This window comes from Sinocyclocheilus grahami, unplaced genomic scaffold, assembly GCF_001515645.1.
Source record: "Sinocyclocheilus grahami isolate Dianchi unplaced genomic scaffold, SAMN03320097.WGS_v1.1 scaffold304.1, whole genome shotgun sequence".
In the NCBI taxonomy this organism is placed as follows: Eukaryota; Metazoa; Chordata; class Actinopteri; order Cypriniformes; family Cyprinidae; genus Sinocyclocheilus; species Sinocyclocheilus grahami.
The window spans coordinates 242,653-266,208 of NW_015505483.1; the positions used below are offsets into that span (position 1 = coordinate 242,653).

General features: G+C 34.6%; 1 long non-coding RNA gene across 1 annotated transcript in view; it reads right to left on the reverse strand.

The window, feature by feature from the left end:
- Window positions 1–1,092: 1,092 nt before the first annotated feature.
- LOC107601377 (uncharacterized) overlaps window positions 1,093–23,556 on the reverse strand; it is a 46,215-nt gene continuing 23,751 nt past the window's right edge. Inside the window, exon 3 of the long non-coding RNA XR_001610921.1 lies at window positions 1,093–1,240. This is a non-coding gene — a long non-coding RNA (uncharacterized lncRNA). The remainder of the gene's footprint in view (window positions 1,241–23,556) is intronic.

Below are 23,556 nucleotides of genomic sequence, written 5' to 3' on the forward strand. Positions count from 1 at the left end.
ATTTTAGTATTATATATTATAATACTAAAATAACACTTAAATAAATAACTAAAATAACAGTTGTATTTACCTTAAATTTTTATACCAGTTTTCATTTCAGTAATTTTAGTACTTTAACCTAAACTTATCTATTTCAGTTAGTTGCCTTTTCTGACCATTATTATTATTATTAGTAGTATTATTATTATTAAAAATAATAAAATATGCATAATGATAATAATCTACATTAATAATTTATAGTATTACTATTATTAATAATAATGTTAAACGAAAGAAATAAAAACTAAAACCAATAATAAGAAAAATGTATTAACATTTATTATTATTATTATTATTATTGCTTGTACTACAATAACGTTGATATTAACTAACTAAAATGAATATTAATAGCAATTAGAATTACACAATTATTTTATTATTATTATTATTAATAATGATTTTAATAAATATTAATAAAATACTGATATCAATATAAATAATAATTGCAATAATTATAATAAATATTATTATTAATATTACTATTATTAATCCAAATCTGTCTCAAATGACCACTAAACTTGAACACTAAACTAAACAGATGTCAAAACTTTTCTAACCAACATGACATTAAGATGATCCACTCAGGAATTATTGAAAATTGAGTGCACATATGCGATCCTGGACCACAAAACCAGTCATAAGTAGCACAGGTATATTTCTAGCAATAGCCAAAAATATACTGTATAGGTCAAAATTATTATTTTATGCCAAAAATCATTAGGATTTAAAGATCATGTTCCATGAAGTTGTTTTGTAAATTTCCTACCGTAAATATATAAAAATAATTTTTTTTATTAGTAATATGCATTGCTAAGAACTTCATTTGGACAACTTTAAAGGCTATTTTCTCAATATTTCGATTTTTTTTGCACTCTCAGATTCCAGATTTTCAAATTGTTACAAATTGATTTTCAAACCATAAATCAATGGAAAGCTTCTTTATTCAGCTTTCAGATGATGTATACATCTCAATTTCGAAAAATTGACCCTTATGACTGGTTTTGTGGTCCAGAGTCAGTGAGTTACGCATCAGACAGTACTTACACTCAAAGTCTTTCTCATTGTAGCTGCGGCCCATTTTGTCTGCTCCATTGATGGCAGACTCAGTGATGATGTCCCCAAACCTCTCCACAGACAAGGCCTTCTCCCATTCCTCATCTTCTTCTCCTGCTGTGGAGCCCTTCTCTTCTTCCGACAAAACCTGCAGACGAGATCATTTGAAACCACACAGTAAGTGCCAGACAGATGTTCCACATGCTATAACACATTTGAGGAAGTAAGGGAAATAAACTTGAGGCCAAATGATTCCTTCTGGCATGCTCTGGAGAGTTTGAGCAGTTACGGCCAGATGTTTCATGCTCTCTCAGCTTGAACCACAACCACACATCCATTAATGCTTACCCAATGCACCGCAGTTCTGGATGGGTTATCAACCACATGCCATTATTTGTAGCACACTGAAGAACAGGGCATTATGGTGACTGAGAAGCATCATGGAGATTATAGGTGTTTTTTTTTCTGTCACATCATACTAACTTGGCCCCTTCCTACAACTTTTGAGCCTTGTCAGATTTGGTGACCCTGTTGTTTGCCATCAGAGAAATATGCTTTCTAGAACATAAACTGAAGAAGTTCAGACATCAGCAGAGATCATTTTTGTAAAATAAAAGCCATTCTGTGTTAAAAAGTGGGGGAAACGGATTTTGATAATAGTAATGTTTAATTTAACATTATTATTATTATTATTTTGATATTTAATAAATATGCATTTATCAACAAATATCACATTTAAACTGTTTAAAAATTCATGGTTGATGTATCATGGTTGCAAAAATAAATTAGAATAAAATAAAATAAATAAATTAGAAACAACAATTTATAGGCAAGTTTAGGCACTTCATGTCACTGACCGTTGCTAAAAGACAAAATAAATTAATAAATTAATGAATTTAAATATTTTATTTTAATTAACTTAATAATAATATTCTTATTAATGTAAATTAGTAATGTAAATGATTACTAATATGCATATTTATTCTTATTACACTCTAAAGAATGCTGGGTTAAATACAACCCAGCGCTGGGTCAAAACAACCCAATAGCTGGGTCAAAACAACCCAACCGCTGGGTCAAAACAACCCAATAGCTGGGTCAAAACAACCCAACCGCTGGGTCAAAACAACCCAATAGCTGGGTCAAAACAACCCAACCGCTGGGTCAAAACAACCCAATAGCTGGGTCAAAACAACCCAATAGCTGGGTCAAAACAACCCAATAGCTGGTTCAAAACAACCCATAGCTGGGTCAAAACAACCCAACCGCTGGGTCAAAACAACCCAATAGCTGGTTCAAAACAACCCATAGCTGGAGCTGGGTTTGTCCCTTTTTAACCCAGTGCTGAGTTATATTTAACCCAGCATTTTTTAGAGTGTAGTATTAGCATTATTATTAGAAGTAATATTATAATAATAATATTATTATTATATATTATATAATACTATTTTCAAGTGAGTGTCTGTATAATGCCCCTTAAATTAACTGTAGTGATGTCTAAACTTCTTTCTTCTATACTTTAGAAAGCAATTTGGTCTGGTGTGAAAAGCAGGGTCAAAAAAACAAAACAGAAATGACAGGGCAGTATAAGAGGTTAATAAATGAATACTAACTATTATATACTATAATATTTAATAAAATATTAATACTAAACTTTTACTGCTACTGCTGCTGCTGTTACTACTACTACTACTACTACTAATAATAATAATGGAAGGCATCTAACGTTTGGCTGGTGAGCAGCAGGCTTTGAAGAGCGAGGGTGGGATGAAGCATGCTGACGGGCTACAAGGCTCGCAGATCAGTTAGAGTAAATGTCAGTATGTCAGCAGGAAGCCGACCGCAGCCCTGCAGCGCCCCCATCAACATCCACAACTGCATTCAACAGCACCTCTGTCATGTCGAACGAGCAACAAGACGTAGAACAGCCAACTGAACACAGCAAGCATAAAAGCCAACAAATCATTTACCCTGAGGCATTAAAACAAACATTTTTTTTTTTTAAATAGCCACATTTGCTTCGATTCTTCAGCAAAATAATCTGTGCATGGGCAACCGTCATGCGTCTGCATAGTTAACCAGAGCAGATGGGGCAAATTCGGCAAAACTGAAAAGAGATGGACAAACGAGGCACTAATTAAAGAAAACAAAGTATTTTTTGTAGATTGTGTCCCTCGGCTTTGCGTAAATTAATGAGGACAACATTTCATTAAGCTCTCGGTGTCTGTACGCTGTGTGCTACTCTTTTATCACCGCTGAAGTGCTGACTTTAATGAAGACACCGACCTGTGAAGTCAAATGATAAACGGCTTGCTCTCACAATAACGGGAGACTTGGAAATGAGCCAGTGTGGGAAACAGACAGAGAGGATGCTGGGAAAGGCCACTCTGCTGTATCACACCATTTCTGCTCTTTCATGTCCACTTTTCCAACCTCTCAAATGTCTTTCGAGCAGAGCTTGGTAGAGAATCTCTTTCTGTCTGTGTGTCACAAAACCTGTCAAAACATCTACAAATTTATCTATGGTAGGCCTAATGTTTCACACCAAAGTCAATTGGAAGAAATACAAAATTATGTTTTGTTGTAATTGTAGGACCATTACATTTTTTAGAAGGCAAATGCAAAAATAAAACATTAAGTCAAATGTAAATTGTATTTATACATCATCACAGTACTTTTGCTGCCTTTACTATGTGCTGTTAAAAAAAATAAATAATAATCATAGTATTTTTACTGTCAAGCTGTAAAAAACTATACTAGGTGCCGTTCACACAGAACACATCTTTGCATCTAAAAACATGAGACATGGCGCTCAGGAATGGTTTTAAAAAACACAGAATGCCAAGTTCGCCAAATTGCCATCACAACTTGCTACTGTAAACAAAAGCTTGCAACACTTGTCCCGCCTCTGGTGTCTTCTGATTGGTCCATACCATTCCTTAGCAATTACATAAACTCAAAGACATCTGGATGCATTACAGTAATGATAATTTGGAGGGGGAAATGTGTCATAAAATGAATCTCCCAATGCAAAAATCTGAATGATCTATACACTGTGGATTTAGATATATCCACCTTGTTTTTCCCGTAAGAGTGGCCATTTGTAAATTTTATGTGCAAGGCTTCTGGTCTCATCTGCTTCAAGGTAATTTTAGCTGTACAAAACAGATCGTTTTGCTGCTTGATACTGCAAACTAGTGTGTCTTACCATATTATTTTAATTATCTTAATTATGAACACTGTGGTTTGTAGTTTTACCATTTACTGCAGTTATTCTTCTCCCTATTTCCCTACAGCGGCTAATGAACCAGAAGTCTTGCACATTTCAGAGAAAACTACTACATTGAAAAATAAGGTGTATTTTATATATATATATATATATATATATATATACAATTTAAGGGTAACCCTTAATGTTTTTATGAACGGCAGTGTAACATTTTCCCTTTTCTCTACCTCTGTTTGGTCACTCACTCTCTCATATAATTGCCCTTTCTTAATTACCATAATGTAACAAAAGAACAAAACAAACAAACAACGAGGGGCTTTTTAGATTATTACTTTTTGAACAGCATTTCCCACCGTTTCTGTACTGTAAATCGAGGGGCCCAAACAGCATTTGCTCTTGCAGTTCTCTAATTGTGCAAATGTTAATGGCTTGAGCGAGACTGAGTGCAAGCGCTCATAAAGGTTATGGATTGCAGCTCTCTTTATTTCAACTGTGAGGTGAACAGAATGACAATGGGAATTCAGTGAAGGCTGACAAATGTGTTTGCCTGCTGCTAGCAAAGCACTCTGGGTAAACGGTAGATAGAGTTATGTACGTCACAGGTGGTTGCCCGCTCCGGCCAGAAGGCGTCACGATGCCAACATTTCAGTAGTCGATTCAAATACAGTGAAATTTCATGATTCTTTCCATTATATATAAATATTTATAAAGATGTAAACACATTCCGTGTGTTTCCTGCCTCGCTTTTCAAAAGCCGCATTCCTGAAAGCCATATATTACCCTGAGTCGACTATTTGAGTTTGCAATCTGTATTGAATGTGATACAATTAGAATGGATTCTTCTAACCAGATTCGTCATAGCATTTTCACATTTATTATGATAGGAAAGATCAGAGCTGACAGGAAGTGAAGTGAGAGAGAGATGGGGGCAGAATCGGGAAACGTCCTTAAGTTGGGATTCGAACTCGGGACGCCCATAGCGCAATGGCACTGCATGTTGGAATGCTACCCAGGCACTGACTCTTCATAGTTTCTGATGAGACTGAAGACAATAACAGACCAACGCATCCATAATCAGGTTTCATTTTATTTCACAATTTGCATCCATGAATCATTTTACAAGTGTCAAAAATGCCCTATAAAACATTTTATATAATAGCTATGTCATCATTTGATGCCACTTATGCAAATACAAATGACAAAAAATGAAGCAAGTGTGACTGAAGCGAAGGTCTTCTGTCCCTCTGCTGACCTGTCCTTCTCATTCATACTGTTAAATGAGTCTGCATAAGCCTGTTTGACATAGTTGCAGTTACTCACTGTTCTGCATTTATGAATATATATATAAAAACATACTAATATCACATCTACAAAAAAAAAATAATTCATACTCACTTGGTGAATTAGCGCCGTTCTTCTCTTTTTGTGATTGTGTATCCTATTGGATCAGAAAATATATACATAGTTGTGACACAAAAATGTGACAAATTATTGTAGAAATACCTCTTAGGCAACATAATCGTGAACTTCACAAATCTATATAATTACATTTATGCTACATTTACTGCATGCCATTTATTTTACTTCTGATAAACTGGATACCTGTATAGGCCAAATTCCATGTAGATTAGGTTTAATTTTCTTCATGGTGTTTGAGATTGAGTCCCCATACAATAGGCAAGTCCCACAAAACATTTAATATAGTTATATCATCATTTGACACCCCTTATGCAAATACAAGTAAGTCATTCTTGCTTAACCGTTGTATGGTGTTCGGGTCTGTGGGACAGTTTTCATTTTTCATCGAAATAAATTATATGATTATTTTTTCAAACTCAGACTCATTGGTCTTGGCTCATTTGGTAAAGAACATATATCAGAACTTTCATACAACAGAATTCTGAATGACCACACACTGTACACCCCCTACACATTTATATTACATACAGGATGTTTGGGTCCACTGGACCCGGGGCTAATAAAAGTGTGGAAATTTTTGGTCCTGTGTACCTTCACTCTGTCCACCAATTGTCTGGGTCTGCTGTTAGTATGTATGTGTGTGTGTGTGTGTGAGAGAGTTTTGTGTTTCTGCCCATGCCGTTCCCACACAAGGTTGTAGCACTTTAATTCATAAATGTGATCTAACAAAGGTAAAGGGCAAATATTAACCATATATGTGATCCTGGACCACAAAACCAGTCATAATTAGCACAGATATATTTGTAGCAATAGCCAAAAACACACTGTATGGTCAAAATTATCGCCCCCTACACATTTATATTACATACAGGATGTTTGGGTCCACTGGACCCAGGGCTAATAAAAGTGTGGAAATTTTTGGTCCTGTGTACCTTCACTCTGTCCACCAATTGTCTGGGTCTGCTGTTAGTATGTATGTGTGTGTGTGTGTGTGTGTATGTGTGTGTGTGTGTGTGTGTGAGAGTTTTGTGTTTCTGCCCATGCCGTTCCCGCACAAGGTTGTAGCACTTTAATTCATAAATGTGATCTAACAAAGGTAAAGGGCAAATATTAACCATATATGTGATCCTGGACCACAAAACCAGTCATAATTAGCACAGATATATTTGTAGCAATAGCCAAAAACACACTGTATGGTCAAAATTATCGTTTTTTTCTTTTATGCCAAAAATCATTAGGATATTAAGTAAAGATCATGTTCCATGAAGATATTTTGTAAATGTCCAACCGTAAATATATCAAAACTTAATTTTTGATTAGTAATATGCATTGCTAAGAACTTCATTTGGACAACTTTAAAGGCGATTTTCTCAATATTTAGATTTTTTTGCAGCCTCATATTCCAAATTTTCAAATAGTTGTATCTCGGCCAAATATTGTCCTATCCTAACATACATCAATGGAAAGCTTATTTATTCAGCTTTCAGATGATGTATAAATCTAAATTTCGAAAAATTGACCCTTATGACTGGTTTTGTGGTCCAGGGTCACATATGCTTGTTTATATTGCTTGTAATTGGGATGAAGAAAACATCTGTTGAGTATTTTAACATAAATTGTAATTGTGTTGAATTAAAAATCCAAAAATGCAGCAGGTCCACCAGACCCATGAACACTGATAACAAAAATATGAACACCACACAAGGGTTAATTACTGACTAATTACTAAGTTAATTCAATCATCACATTCTGTTGGACATGATTGCAATTACTTGATATTAACAAACGACTAATATCAAAGCTACTAAAAAAATCATACTCACAGTGTGATTTAGCTTGGGGCTTCTCTTTTTTGTGGTTGCGTATCCTATTGGATCAGAAAAAAATATGTATATACAGATGTGACGAGAGGGGCGGGGCCGAGAGCGGTGGGAGCGGAGCGAGGCCGGTGGAGTAATTGATAATGAGCGACACCTGCACCACTCACCGGTCTCGAGTCCCACGAAGGAGCTCCGGAAGGATAAAAGGAGGAGTGACGACAGTGAAAGACGAGAGAAATCCAGGCCTGGTCCAATATTAGTTCCTACTCTTGAAACAGTAATGCAGAAAACTAAAATGACACCACACTCCTCCACGGTGGATGCCTCCTGTAGGCCTGGAATTTGCTGAAGGAAATTTTTGATTATTTCTCTTCAGACTTGAATTTCTTCTCAGGTACAAGGACAAAGTATTTATTTCCTTCAAGAGGAAGAAAACTATGTAATGTGATGTAACAATTCAGGTAAGTCATCTTAAAAAGAATATATTTTTATTTTTGTAAATTTTTTCCCTAATCTAATTAGAAACAGTAGTCTTCAGAAAAAAATAGCTGGAGCAAATGATTATTATCAAGTCATTTACCAGCAATCTTAGGAAGGTCTCCTGTCACCTCTGTGCTTGACTGCTGCATATTTTGTTCTGAAATTGATACGCAAAAGGAATATCATCATCATGTTCATCTTCACCTTGCACCCACATACACACGCTTATCAAGTCTTTCTGACGCAAGCAGGAGTAATAAAAACCTTAAGGCTAGAGAAAAGAAAGCAGTATTTTCTGATTTATGAAGTGATGAAAAGAATCTCCTGTTTAAAAGGTTTTGACTAATGTCAACAACAATTTTGAACATGGCTTTGCACAATGTTCGGTTTCTGTTCTGAAAATGTATTCATTTAGTACATTGTAACAACGTTCGTAGTCACGGGAAGAAGGAGGCGGGAACTGGCGAACATTCAAACAAAACTTTAATAATAAAATTAACACAAAATAGCGCGACAGCCCCTCGCAGATGACTGTCGCGCACAAACAGAACCAAAACACAAAATAAAATCCAGGCCTGGTCCTCTCTCGTCCAACACTGTCGTCACTCCTCCTTTTATCCTTCCGGAGCTCCTCCGTGGGACTCGAGACCGGTGAGTGTTGCAGGTGTCGCGCATCAGCAATTACTCCACTGGCCTCGCTCCGCTCCCATGGCTCTCGGCCCCGCCCCTCTCGTCACATCTGTATATACAATTTTTTTTCTGATCCAATAGGATACACAACCACAAAAAGAGAAGCTCCAAGCTAAATCACACTGCGAGTATGATTTTTTTAGTAGCTTTGATATTAGTCGTTTGTTAAAAATATATTCATAAATACAGAACAGTGAGTAATTGCAATCATGTCCAACAGAATGTGATGATTGAATTAACTTAGTAATTAGTCAGTAATTAACCCTTGTGTGGTGTTCATATTTTTGTTAGCAGTGTTCATGGGTCTGGTGGACCTGCTGCATTTTTGGGTTTTTAATTCAACACAATTACAATTTATGTTAAAATACTCAACAGATGTTTACTTCATCCCAATTACAAGCAATATGAACAAGCATATGTGACCCTGGACCACAAAACCAATTTTTCGAAATTTAGATTTATACATCATCTGAAAGCTGAATAAATAAGCTTTCCATTGATGTATGTTAGGATAGGACAATATTTGGCCGAGATACAACTATTTGAAAATTTGGCATCTGAGGGTGCAAAAAATTCAAAATATTGAGAAAATCGCCTTTAAAGTTGTCCAAATGAAGTTCTTAGCAATAGCAATGCAAATTACTAATAAAAGGTCTAACAGCTGATAATGCATATCAGAACAAAAACCAAGCCCTAAGGTCAAAAGAACTGCTTATTGCAGAAATATGTTTGCGTCAAGCCGCACATCTTGGGAAGAGTTCAGAAAAAAAATTATACTTCATTGAAGGGTCACAAAAGCATGTAGTCAGAGTCTCTATTACCCTTAATGGAGGAAGTTTAAAACAACCAGGATTCTTTCTAGAGCTGGCCTCCTGGCCAAACTGGGCAACTGATGGAGAAGGGCTTTGATTAGTGTGCTGACCAAGAGCCTGATGTTCACTCTAGTTGAGCTCCATGTTCATATGTGGAGATAGGAGAAATCTACAGAAGGACAAACATCACTGCAACACTCCAAATATGGGCTTTATGGCAGTGTGGCAAGACTCAATCCTCTCTTCAGTTAAGACACATGAAAACACTCTTGGAATTTGCAAAAAAAAAACACCTAAAGGACCCTCAGATTCTAAGAAACAAGATTCTCTGGTCTGATGAACCTCAATTCCAAGCATCATGTTTGAAGGAAACCAGCTCTGCTCATCACCCGCACAGCACCATCCCAAAAGTAAAGTGTGGTGGTAGCAGCCTCATGCTGTGGCGATGTTTTTCAGTGGCAGGGACACATCAGAGTAGAAGAAAAGCTCAACGCACCAAAATATTGAGATAGCCTTAATGAAAACCCAGTCCAGAGCATTCAGAACCTCAGACTGGGCAGAAGGTTCACCTTCCAACAGGACAATGACCCCAAGCACACATCAAGAGTTGCTTATAGACAACTCAGTGAATGTCCTTGAGTGACCCAGCCACAGCCCGGGCTTGAACGCAATCAAACATTTCTGGAGAAACCTGAAAATGTGCATCTGCCCCCATCCAACCTGACAGAGCTTGAGAGGAGAACAGGTGAGGAGAATAAAGGCAGATAATTGCCAAATGCTGATGAGCAAAGCCTGTCGCATCAAACAAAAAAGACTTGAGACTATAAAGGTGCTTCAGCTAAATATTTAGTTAAGGGTATGAATACTTATGCAATGTACTTATTTTAGTTTTTTTGTTTTTAATAAATTTAAGAAGTTATATATATATATATATATATATAAATATATATATATATATATATATATATATAGCCCTGATTTAAACCCAATTGAGCATCTCTGGAGAGACCTAAAAATGGCTGTCCACCAACGTTTACCATCCAACCTGACAGAACTGGAGAGGATCTGCAAGGAGGAATGGCAGAGGATCCCCAAATCCAGGTGTAAAAAACTTGTTGCTTCTTTCCCAAAAAGACTCATGGATGTATTAGATCAAAAGGGTGCTTCTACTAAATACTGAGCAAAGAGTCTGAATACTTAGGACCATGTGATATTTCAGTTTTTCTTTTTTAATAAATCTGCAAAAATGTCAACAAGTCTGTGTTTTTCTGTCAATATGGGGTGCTGTGTGTACATTAATGAGGAAAAAAAATTAACTTAAATGATTTTAGCAAATGGCTGCAATATAACAAAGAGTGAATTTTAAGGGGGTCTGAATACTTTCCGTACCCACTGTATGTATATATACAGTATATACAGAGATTTTATGATGTATTCAGATTAAATATATTCAATTTTTTGTTAAAATTTTATTTAAAAATGGGTTATTGAACTTACCTTGTTACTTTCATGACCCACATAGTAAAAGGGCTCAAATAGTGACATGTAGATGAAGAGTCATGCATAGAAAAAACATAGAAGACCAGTATCAAAATTAGGCATGTGCATCTCATGACTCAGCCCGATACAATACGCATCTCGATGCATAGCTAACGATACGATACATTAAAGATACATATGAAGCAGCTACCGATGCGATGCAATGCTATATGATTCACCCCTGCTACGAGGCAGTGCGATCCGATTCCGATTCGATACAACACAATGTGATTCCATGCAATACGATGCAATGGAGAAAATATGATCACTTTTAATGCCTCGAGGCCTGTTTCATAAAACAAGTTTACCAAATAAGCCAGGCTTATTTCAGTTAGTCTGACTCATTGTCAACTGATTTGGTTCCATAAAGCAAATTTAACATAGACCTAGATCAAGCTTAGTCACTGTGGCAACTTATGCTGGGAAACTAACCTGGTCTAAAGCAGGTTAACTGTCAGACTAAGCTGAGTTCCTCTAACACTGACCAATAGGAACCCAATGATATTACTACTCTCTCACATACTATTATTCGACTCTTTTTTTTTTTTTTACAGTTTCTAGCCATGCAGCCTTTCTCTCTGGTTTTATGACAGCTGTATCTTTTATGGTTTGCAGAACAGAAAACAGAACATTAGAACATTACAATCTAAAATTGCTCTTTAAAGCATTAAAATAGCTAAATTAAAAGTTAAAATCACTTAATTAAAAATGAAAATAAATAATAAAGAAAATGACTATATTTTAACTGGTATAAGAAACACACATTAACTCATCTGAGCTTAGTAATTAGGACTGTATTAGCTTACATTTGATTTACCTATTAAATAGACCCTTTACACTTACTGCTATCATAAAAATACACTTATGCGTAAGTTTAAAATTCTACAAAAGACACATTTAATGTCCAACAACAAATATTTTAGCAAAAATGTATATTTTACTCAGAATTATTGCTCTTCTATTTGATTGCGTTCTGTCTGTTTAGTGCTTGTTCACTCGTGTAAGCCTCGCCCACTCCTGACAGCAAAATGGATATATTTGCATGACTTTCTAACATTTACAAATGAAAAATATACCTGTGACATGTCAGTTATGCACTGAGGAAAACACAACGTCTCAAATGCATTAAACAGCACAAATATATTCGCTGTTAGCCATGGTGGATCGATTTGATCCATGATTGACTTTAAGAGCTGCTTAAAAATAAACGTGCACAAATTAGTGAGATTGTGTGAACTTAATTTGTCGTTTATGGAACCGCTTTAGCCCCGATTGATTTGTTAGGTTATTTCAAGTCAGGTTTTGGACTTTAATCCCTGCTTTTCCTCGGGTCTCCGTGGTGTTGTGATCCGTCATATTCATGCAGCAGCGGTGATGAGAGAGCGCGCTTGAGAGGAGAAATCAATCTACATATAAAATACTAGTCACAGATTATTGGTCACTTTCTAAATAATACAAGTATAGTACATCCACTAGTAATTATATATAAATAAATCGTTTTTTACCGATGCAAATATGTTATAAATGATGCATCGCGATATAAATGCCAACTTTTTAAACCGATGCATCGCATTGTTAACTTTTTATGCTGATGCACCGAGCGAATCAGGGAATCTTCCCATCCCTAATCAAAATACAGTGATTTTTTTGTTGCATTCAAAAGAAAGACATTCTGTTATTGAACTTACGTACCTTGTTAATGTAATGTTGTCACATGACCCAGACTTACCATATAAGGGCTCAAACAGTGACATATACAGTGGGTACGGAAAGTATTCAGACCCCTTTAAATTTTTCACTCTTTGTTATATTGCAGCCATTTGCTAAAATCATTTAAGTTAAATTTTTTTCCTCATTAATGTACACACAGCACCCCATATTGACAGAAAAACACAGAATTGTTGACATTTTTGCAGATTTATTAAAAAAGAAAAACTGAAATATCACATGGTCCTAAGTATTCAGACCCTTTGCTCAGTATTTAGTAGAAGCACCCTTTTGATCGAATACAGCCATGAGTCTTTTTGGGAAAGACCCAACAAGTTTTTCACACCTGGATTTGAGGATCCTCTGCCATTCCTCCTTGCAGAGCCTCTCCAGTTCTGTCAGGTTGGATAGTAAACGTTGGTGGACAGCCATTTTTAGGTCTGAGAGTCAAGCACAGAAAATAAACAGAAGACCAGTATCAGAAATACAGTGATTTTATGCTGTATTAAAATGAAACACTTTCTGGTTTTATATTGTAAGAAACATTTGGGTTTTTGAACTTACCCTTGTTAATGTAATGTTGTCACATGACCCAGACTTACCATATAAGGGTACACACAGTAACATGTAGATAGAGTTAAGCACAGAAAAAAACACAGAAGACCAGTATCAGAAATACAGTGATTGTATGCTGAATTCAAATGAAAAACATTCTGTTATTGAACTTACCTTGTTAATGTTGTCACTGAACTTTGAATTTGCCATGTGACTCAAACACCAGCATGTGAATGGAAAAGTCATCCAAAATAAGGGACATAGAAGAAAATTTGTTTTTGTAATTGTATTTTATGTATTTATATAGAGATTTACCTTCATGACAGATCCCTTCGTCCTAGTTGCATAGAGGACCTAAAGACTACAACAACACTAAACTGTTTTACACGTTACAAAGTCTACGGTCATAAACAGCTCTAAAATATTAAAAATCAAAAAGTCAAAACTTAAACATATTAAGGAGCTGTGCAGCCTTTAAAGCTCCATTTAAATGCCTACAACTTGAGTTGCTGCTAAATAAATTGTTCTAATAATAATAAAAACCTCTTTAAATACAAACGTTTCTCCAGCACATGAACTTTTATCTATAATGTGAGTGTTTCGATCATAAACGCATCTCATTTGATCACTTTAACACTAGTTAAACAGAAAACAAATAGAAAATTAAGAAGGTTAGTTAGTTACTTATTTATTTCTTAAAAATAAGATTAAAAAGGATTTTTATCTTTTTTTTTTTTTTCACGTCAGCTTTCCAAGTTTAAAAAAATTAATACAAAAATGCTTAACTAGACCAGTTCGAATCACAAAAAATGACTCTTATGAACCGGTTCCTTTTAGTGTATCGAAAACATAGGCCCTGTCCCAAATGGCAATATAAAACTTTGCACTTTCGTGACATAATGCCGCTTCGCTTCCGCTCCCGCTGCGACTTCAAATCAAGTTGAACCAACTGCTTCGCAAAATGATTCACTATTTCGAAGCGCTCAAAATTCCATACGCTGAGGACATCTGCTGGTTGAAGTCATGTAAATGCAACAAGGCCGCGAAATATGTTGAATTACATATCACGTTTCACAAAACTGCAAGTGTCGTCTTTAAAGTATTTACAAAGTGTTATCAATAATATCCGTAATTATCAGCATCAGATAATTTGCGTAACATGTGGTAGTTTTGGTGAAAAACATGTGAAAGTTTTGGTGACTTGGTCAAGATTTGTGAATGTTTTGAAGCTTTGTGAACGCGTTAGCAGAAGCTAAACAGAACACTGTAGGAAACAGTGGCACGTAGCCTCAAATAACATTGCTTTTCAAGTAATTATTCAAGTAAACATTAAGTAATAAAGATCACAGCGCATAGGTTTCTATTTTTCCTAAAGGCCCAATCGCTTTTCACAAAGCAAGCACGCAAATATGCATGTGGGTGTTGGAAATCAGTCGTTTTTCAGTCAGACACCCATTTAGTACTTCTGATACTGGAGAAAACTTATTTTATTAAATGTTTAAATTATTATGTTAATATCAACTTGAAATCAAAGTACCAGTACTACTGACATTCCATTGTGGGTCTCATCCATGAAACCTGTGCTTCAACTGTGAGAGAGTTAAGAGCATCTGCTCATATTCTTTGTCTGGACTCCATCCTGAGGAGGCTGCATGACAAAGAGTGTTCAAGGGCCTATTCTGGTGCTGGACATGCAGCCTGAAAGTGCAGGTATGTCTACTAAGACTGGCCTGCATATCAAGTGACTGTGGAGGCCCACCTGAGCTCTTTGTGTAAGTACAGAATACTCATTCATTCTCACAGTTACTACTAAGTACTGACCTTTCCAGGCAGCCAAGGACAGACAGTCAATCTCTGTCTGACACTTACACCAAGGCTGCAAATTTAAGTAGCAAATAGATTTTTTTTTAATGTAAAGACGTAGAATTAAAGTGTAATGAAATTCTTTGAAATTTAACTTCTGTTTTTTTAAACACATGTAATGCATTTAATGTTATGGTTTTTAATGGCATTATCAATGCACACAAACACACACACACACTTTTATTTTTTTATTTTATACTACAATTAAAAAATAAAAATTATATATATATATATACATATATATATATATATATATAAACTGATCCTACAGCCACACAAAAACATATAATTAAAATGTTTAATTTTAATTAATTTTATTAATTACTAAATTAAGAGAGATCATGTTTTTATTATTTTTTTAAATAATTCTTTATAAAAATTAAAATATATATATAGATATGTTGTTGTTTTTTTTTTTTTATTATTTGTAATTTTTAAAATTGGCTGTAGTATGAATTATTTGAATACAAATACCACAACACATATGTTAATACCATAATTTTTTTTCTGGAAATTGTGACTAAAAAAATCATTTTAACAAAATAAATAAATAAACATGGAAGTTGTGATAGAAAGACTATGTTCTCTAGACAGCAAATAATAAGACTATTCCCTTTTAATGAGGGAATAAAGAACAATCCCATGAAGCATTGTGAATGACATAATGGAATCGAAAATACAATACAAGCACTTTGAAACATTATTGTGTAAGAAGCTTGCTACATAAATAAACTAGACTTGCCTTACAGCTCAATGACCTCAGCAGAGAGAACAGGAGAGCTGCTCTACACATGTGGCTCTTACACGAGACTGTTGACAGCAACGAAGCTCACAGATGCTGCCAAGAAGTGATGGGAGATGAGAATGATGTAAACGAGATGTTTTGTTTATGCCAGTTATCGTGAGTCATTGGCTTATAAACAACTCCATTAGTGTCATTAAAGAGCTGCAGGGAGTGACACATTCCTCTCCTTAAAAACACCAGATCACCCAGCTCACTGCTGGCATTTCACTAGCACACTACGGCGAGATTCACAGCATCTGCCCTTTCCCACAGTACCAGCCATGACTCACGTCACTATGGAAAAATATTTCATTACACGGTTTTGAAAAGAGAGAATTCAGGCAGAGAAGGTCTGCTTCCTTTTCTCCAGGATTTCACACATATGTCAAAAGCAGATCAAAATGTGCGTTCCTGAAGCAATGAAGCTGGAGTTATTACTTTTATTTAATCTGTATTTATTTATTTATTTGACAGTGATTTTTGAGCTCAGTAAATAATTCATTTTATATCAATCTATTTAGTTCATTATTCAGTCTGAACTAAATGTGCTGCAAAATAATAGTCAATAAATAGACAACAATTTAAAGTGCCCCTATTATGGATTTTTGAAAATTACCTTTCATGCAGTGTGTGTAACAGCTTTAAGTGAATGAAAACATCCTGCAAAGTTTTAAATCTGAAAGTGCACCGTGTATAAAGTTATTGTCTCTCAAAAGAAAGTGTCGACTCTGAATCATTGAAACGAGTCGTTTTTTCAAAACGAATCTCAAGCCGTTTCATGTTGATGTCAACATGAAACATTAGCATATTGCCCGCCCACTTGTTGGTCTTTTCGAGTTGGTCTGAATGAAAATGCTAATTCATTCTTTGCCACTAGGTGCCGCTTTTGGAGCAGTAAAAATAGCGGTTTCCCCGGTAACGCTGTGCACACAGCAGCACTGTGCTCACAAACGCTGCTTTATCGTGCATTACAGGCATGATGAAATAAAAATGAGACAAATCGGACCAATCACCGCAGATTAGCATCACACAAAGGAGGGGTTTGGAAAAATTAATCGTTGAGCGAATCGTTTGGTAGTCATTGAGCAAGTAAGGTAAAAAAATAAATGCATATTATAAGACAATGAAAGTGTTTTTTGACCTTGCATACATGTCAACCTGCTGTTGGGGACTCCCAAAACCAAAATATGAACCTTTCATTACCCATAATAGGGGCACTGAAATTTTCCTACCTTACTGGTTGCATGCAGCAACATTTAACACAAGTTACACAAGCAGTATAGCATGTTTTAATAAAACAACCAGAAAGACTCACAAATTAGCAGTCATAATAATATTGTTAACAATAATAAAAATTAACTATTTAACTAAAATGATAAAACTACAAACTATGAAAACTATAAAAAATAATTTTCGATTATTTGCTAAAAGCACTAAAGTAAAAACAATAAAATAATTTAAAGCTGAATATAAATATGTAAAAATATCAAAATCATGACAAATTACTAACACTTAAATAAAATGAAAAAAGACTATTTAAAAATAAAAGCGAATTGAAAATATTAATAAATACTATAATAGTACATAATATAAAAACAACACTGCAAATTAGTCTCAAACTCATAATTTACAGCTAATTCAAAACATGAATAAATACTATATTAGTAGATAATATAAAAACAACACTGCAAATTAGTCTCAAACTCATATAATTTTACATGTACTCAAGGTTCATGAGACTCAAATTCATAAATATGAAATATACATTTATATATAAATATGTTACAAAAAAAAAAAAACATTAAATGAAAAAAAAACTATATCCTTAAGATCAATTATTACTACAAGAATCATTAAGGAACCAGAATTGTTAAGTTGTTTCACAAAAAGCATTGACATCTTCTCAGGGATTCTGATCTCTAACTGACCAAGAATTATATAAGATATTTTAATTATCAAGAATTGTATAAAAATCAAACCTTAGTTAATTTCCCAGTATGCATCATTCTATTCGAGCATGCAAGTCTGTTTACAAGTCATCTAACTGTGCAACACATTACATGCAGTGAATCATAATAGCATGGTCTGTTTCTGTACAGTAAAACACATGCTGTAATTTTTTAAGCAGAAGATCAATGTTGCCCCTCCCAACCTGAACAGGTGGCATCAGGATTGAGGGGGGCGGTTACCCCATCTGTACACAGCACTATGAGATCATCGTCGCCATGACAACATGAGCTCAGACCACTGAGAATAGAGAGATCCTCGACCCCGTACAGTGTAAACACTGATAACACAGCGTCTAGCGGGAACCTCAGGGGACCGATTAGGACCAGACATCTATTCCAGGGACAGTCCATCCTATCTTATTTCGCTCATAAACACGCTAAGGCTTGGGAGAATGTGCATGTATGTACATAAGGCATAAACTAATAACACCATCATTGATCTGCTATGACAAAGACTTTGATTTCCCATTGGTTAGAGACTTTTACATTACACTTTTCACTGTAGTATCTTTCACTGCTGTTTGACTCATTATGCTGCTACAATGTTCACAGCGCTGCTACTAAAAATAAATTATATTTTTGTTGTGAGTTTGCCTTCTGGACTGAATGCGATTAGATAGAAAAATTAAGCAAATAAAACAACAACACTTAGTGAGTGTATTCTGATTCATGAACAAATGACTCTTATGAGTTGATTAGTTGAGTTAATCAATCAGATTAAATTACACACAATCTAAAAAATGACTAAATTAACCCGACTCACTTTTTGACAACGTATATGATCAAACAGCATTGTGCGTTTGTTGTTAGGGCCAGTTCAAGTGCGCGTGGAAACACTGCGCAGCAATAATACACTATTTATAAAATGTTCTGTCAATTTTCTGCCTTTTTCAATTGAGTTCAACAGTTTGGTGCAAGGAACTCGCTGGCTCTCACACCTCCATTCACAGCAGAGCTTCACACATCCGTCTGTATAGGGTGAAGGAGTGTTTCTGAGTCACCCTTCTGGACCGCAATGCAGAGGCGTAAATTCAGCCTGACTGGTTTTAAACAGCTTCATTCCACATTGAATTTCTTGTGCATTTGGCAAGTATAGAGTCTGTGTTGAAAGTGAGAGAAGAGCATTGTTGCATAAATCTATATCTCTGTATAATGCATATGTAGCATATAGTACTTTGATGTCAACATGAAATGTAACCAATTTCACTTCCATATTCAGATTTAAACATAGTAAAAAAAATTGTAATATACAACAGTAAAAAGCACTGAAAATATGATTAGTTTTCATTTGATGTTGACTTTTAAGTATAAGTTTTAACTATGAATAACAAATCCTACAAAAAAGGGAATGATTTAGAATATATGATATATAATATATGAAATATAATTATATATATATATATACACGTGTGTGTGTGTGTGTGTGTGTAATATAATATAAATTCATATATAAATGATTAATATATTAATATAATAAAAATATTATTTATTTTGTTTTGTAAAACTGTACTTATATTTCATAATATTACTGTTTTACTATATTATAGATCAAATACATGCCGTCTGGTGAACTTAAGAGATTTCTTAAAAAAAACAAAAAAACATAATCATTACTAACTTTAGACCATTAATGCATATGTTGGGTAACCAAGCCAACGATTTTATGATTTTAATTAAAAAATTTAACAAAAATATAAAGAATATAACATAATATAAAAGAATATATGTTGGATGAATATTATTTCATATATTAAATAACTAATATAAATACATTTTCTATTTAGAAATAAATAAAATATTTCTCTACTTATTGATTACTTTTGACTGACACACTGAAGTCATACAGAAAAATATTAAGGCATATCATTTATTTTTACTTCTGAAAATGGAATTGCCGTGGAACATCATTTCAAGAAAAAAAAATGTCCAGAAAAAAACAGAAACCACATTGAGCTGCAGTATGTCCTGCTGCCACTGAATTTTATGGGAAGTATAAATACCATTTTGTCAAATATTTCTGTGTGGGAAATCAGTGTGCTGGACTGAAACAGTGCATCAATCACTGAACACTTTCTGTTTACTCTGTCTGGCCAAATCCTCTCACTTACTGCTATTGATTTCTTCATTCCATGTTGATTTTTGCCAATTCAAAGAGGAGGCACTGCTTGTGGGGAGTCTGCATCAACATACGGAATGCTGACTATTGCTTTAGAAAACAATAAAGTCACAAATGTCCAGCATTAACATGTTGATTTTGTCTTGGTTGTAATACTATGACTCCTGCACACTATTTTATCACTAAACATTCAATTCTCTCTGCTGAAACATGATATGACCATCTCTACAGCACAGACAAAACATCCCAAATGCAGCTGGACACCAGGCAATTAATCTGCTATCTGATGCCATGGTGAGCAGATTGCTGCCTGAAACGATCCAGCCACACTTACTCACAATATGTCAGCTGAGTTCATGAAAACAGGCCCAAAATGCTCCATGTGTGGGTACTAATAAGGGTATGTTCCTTTATACCAACTTATTATGATGCATTTTAAAAAATCATTAGGAATCAAATGTTCCCTAATCTTATGAGAATACAGTTAAGTATGAAAACATAACGTAACTAAAAACATCCAACCCAGTCGGAAAAAAAAGAAGTAAAGATGAATACGTTCAAATACAGCAATATTTATTGAGAATTCTGAAACTTGGCCTGTCTAGTAGAAGTTTGTTTCCACAATGTAATAAAAATATAAAAAAGGTAATTCAAACGTAAAAACTTAAATTTAGACTTTTGTCCTCAGAATTTAGTTTTTATATTGCAATTGCATATTATAAATGAAATTCCGACTTTTTTTTTTAAAGAATTGTGAGACGTAAACTCAAAATGATGAGAAAAAAAATCTGAATTGTGAGATGTGAACTTAAAAATTCTGAAGAAAATCAGAATTGCAAGATGTAAACTCAGAATCCTGAGAAAAATAAATCTGAATTGCAAAATGTAAACTCGAAATTCCTAGGGGAAAAAATCTGAATTGCAAGATTTAAACTCAGAATTCTCAGAAAAAAGTCATAATTGTGAGATGTAAATACATAATTCTGAGGGGAAAAAAACAGAATTGTGAGATTTAAACTGAGAATTCTGAAAAAAAGTCAGAATTGTGAGACGTAAGCTCAGAATTCTGAGAATAAAATATGAAATGTGAGATTTAAATTGAGATTTCTAAAATTTTTAGATGAATTCTGAGAAGGGGGGGGGGGCTGAATTGTGAGATGTAAACAGAATTTTGAGAAAAAAAAAACGAATTGTGAGATTTAAATTGAGAATTCTAAAATGTTTAGATGAATTCTGAGAAGGGGGGGGGGGTCTGAATTGTGAGATGCAAAAAGAATTTTGAGAAAAAAAAAACGAATTGTGAGATTTAAATTGAGATTTCTAAAATTTTTAGATGAATTCTGAGAAGGGGGGGGGGGTCTGAATTGTGAGATGCAAAAAGAATTTTGAGAAAAAAAAAACGAATTGTGAGATTTAAATTGAGGATTCTAAAATTTTGAGATGTAAGCTCAGAATTCTGAGAGAAAAAAACGCCTGAACTGTGAGATATAAACTTATAAATTATAAGTTATGAAAAAGTCAGAATTGAGATGAAAAGTCACAATTGTGTTTTATAGATTTTTATTCCATGGCAGAAATAAGATTCCATGAAAATAATAAATAATCATTTAATGTGTGAATAAGCTGTTTACATAAATACCTTAAAGCTGCAGTCCGTAAATTATTTTGGTTAAAAATTATCCAAAATCAATATTTGAGCAAGTAGGCCTAACCAGCCAGTGTTCGAAACTATCGCCTTACTTTAGCCCGATTCACAACGGTTAGCTTATAATAATTTTTTCTAATTTGAGTGGTACGGGTAGGTTTTCGCGGGAAATTCGAGCATGCCGCTGCGTCATTACGTCACATCTGTAAACATAAAGAAGTTGTCCCGGCTACTAGGTTATCGCATGTGAGGATCCTGCAGGTGACCGATCGTTTATAGCCTTTTCTCACAGCAGCTAGAATAATTAAATGTATAATTTTGATGGCAGATTGTAATCGGATTATGTGTTTATGAAATACATGTGAATGAAATTAAATTACATTGCAGTTATAAATGTGCTTCTGATTACAGATAGCCTACATGGGATTACACAAGATTTGAATTTGAAAGACAACCAGTTTAAAGGGAGCAGAATTTGTTTAATATGAAATTTGAATAGTATGACTATTAGAGATTAGACTGTGCAGAAATTGAAATCTACACGCTAATACACACTATACTCATAGTCACGCAATGCTGATGTTGTTAACATTAATAATTTGAGAATAAAGTATAACAATAATAATAATTTGCACGGTTTGATGTGATATGAGCTAACCGATCTTTAGATTAAATCACCATTGTAGCACGATTTATTGTAATGCTTTTTTCCTCAGTTGGTCAGAACAAACAAGGCAGACTTGTTACTTATTTGTTCAGATGACAATATATGATGAAAATTCTTATTTGGGTCATATATTCCAAGACATAGGCTAGAATCTGTGATTGCAAAGTACAGTAAATATCCACACTGGTGCAGTGACTGACTGCCACACATACTCCTCAAAACATTAGATTCATCCGCGCTGGAGCTGTGCCGGTGCACGACCCATTATTTGGGTCATATATTCCAAGACATAGGCTAGAATCTGTGATTGCAAAGTACAGTAAATATCCACACTGGTGCAGTGACTGACTGCCACACATACTCCTCAAAACATTAGATTCATCCGCGCTGGAGCTGTGCCGGTGCACGACCCATGCAAAGAAGATAATTCTGCAAGCAGCTGCAATTACAGGTTTTCAAACAGAGATGGCGACAAAGAGGCAAAACTTACGAACTGCAGCTTTAAAGAACAGCATCAAATAATGACCCATTTAATTTAAGGGCTTAAAAGAAAAGGATGGAAAATGGTGATGAAAAACTAAAATAACATTTATTAATTTCATTTATTTAAAACACTAATTTAATTAATATTTAATCAATAATAAAACAAAAGAATTATAGGTTCTTCTCCAATATCGGAGAGCTTTATGTCAAACTTTGTCACGTGCCTCACCCTCTGAAAGCCAAGCTGTCTTTTAAAAGCCTGACATCAATAAGAGAGTATCCACCGGCACCACAGGACAACGCTGAACATCAACCAATTAGCACATCTCAAAACGAGGCAGATCTTTTAAAACACCGGCCCTGATTGTATATGCTTACATCTGAGGACATGTAAACTATCAGTAATGGCTCTAGTTGTACTGCAGGTGGTCTCAAGTTCCAAAAAGGTCTCATTTGCTCATCTGTTTATATGTGGATATGAATGTCAGGGAGAATCAAAAAATGAATGTAATGTGGCTGTATAAACCACACGGGTCTGTTTGTTTTGATTAATACCAGTTGGGAAGCGTTCTGAACACTTCTTAAAAAAAGGATGTAAAAACAGATTTTACTGTTATCAATGCAAATAAATTAAATATATATATAT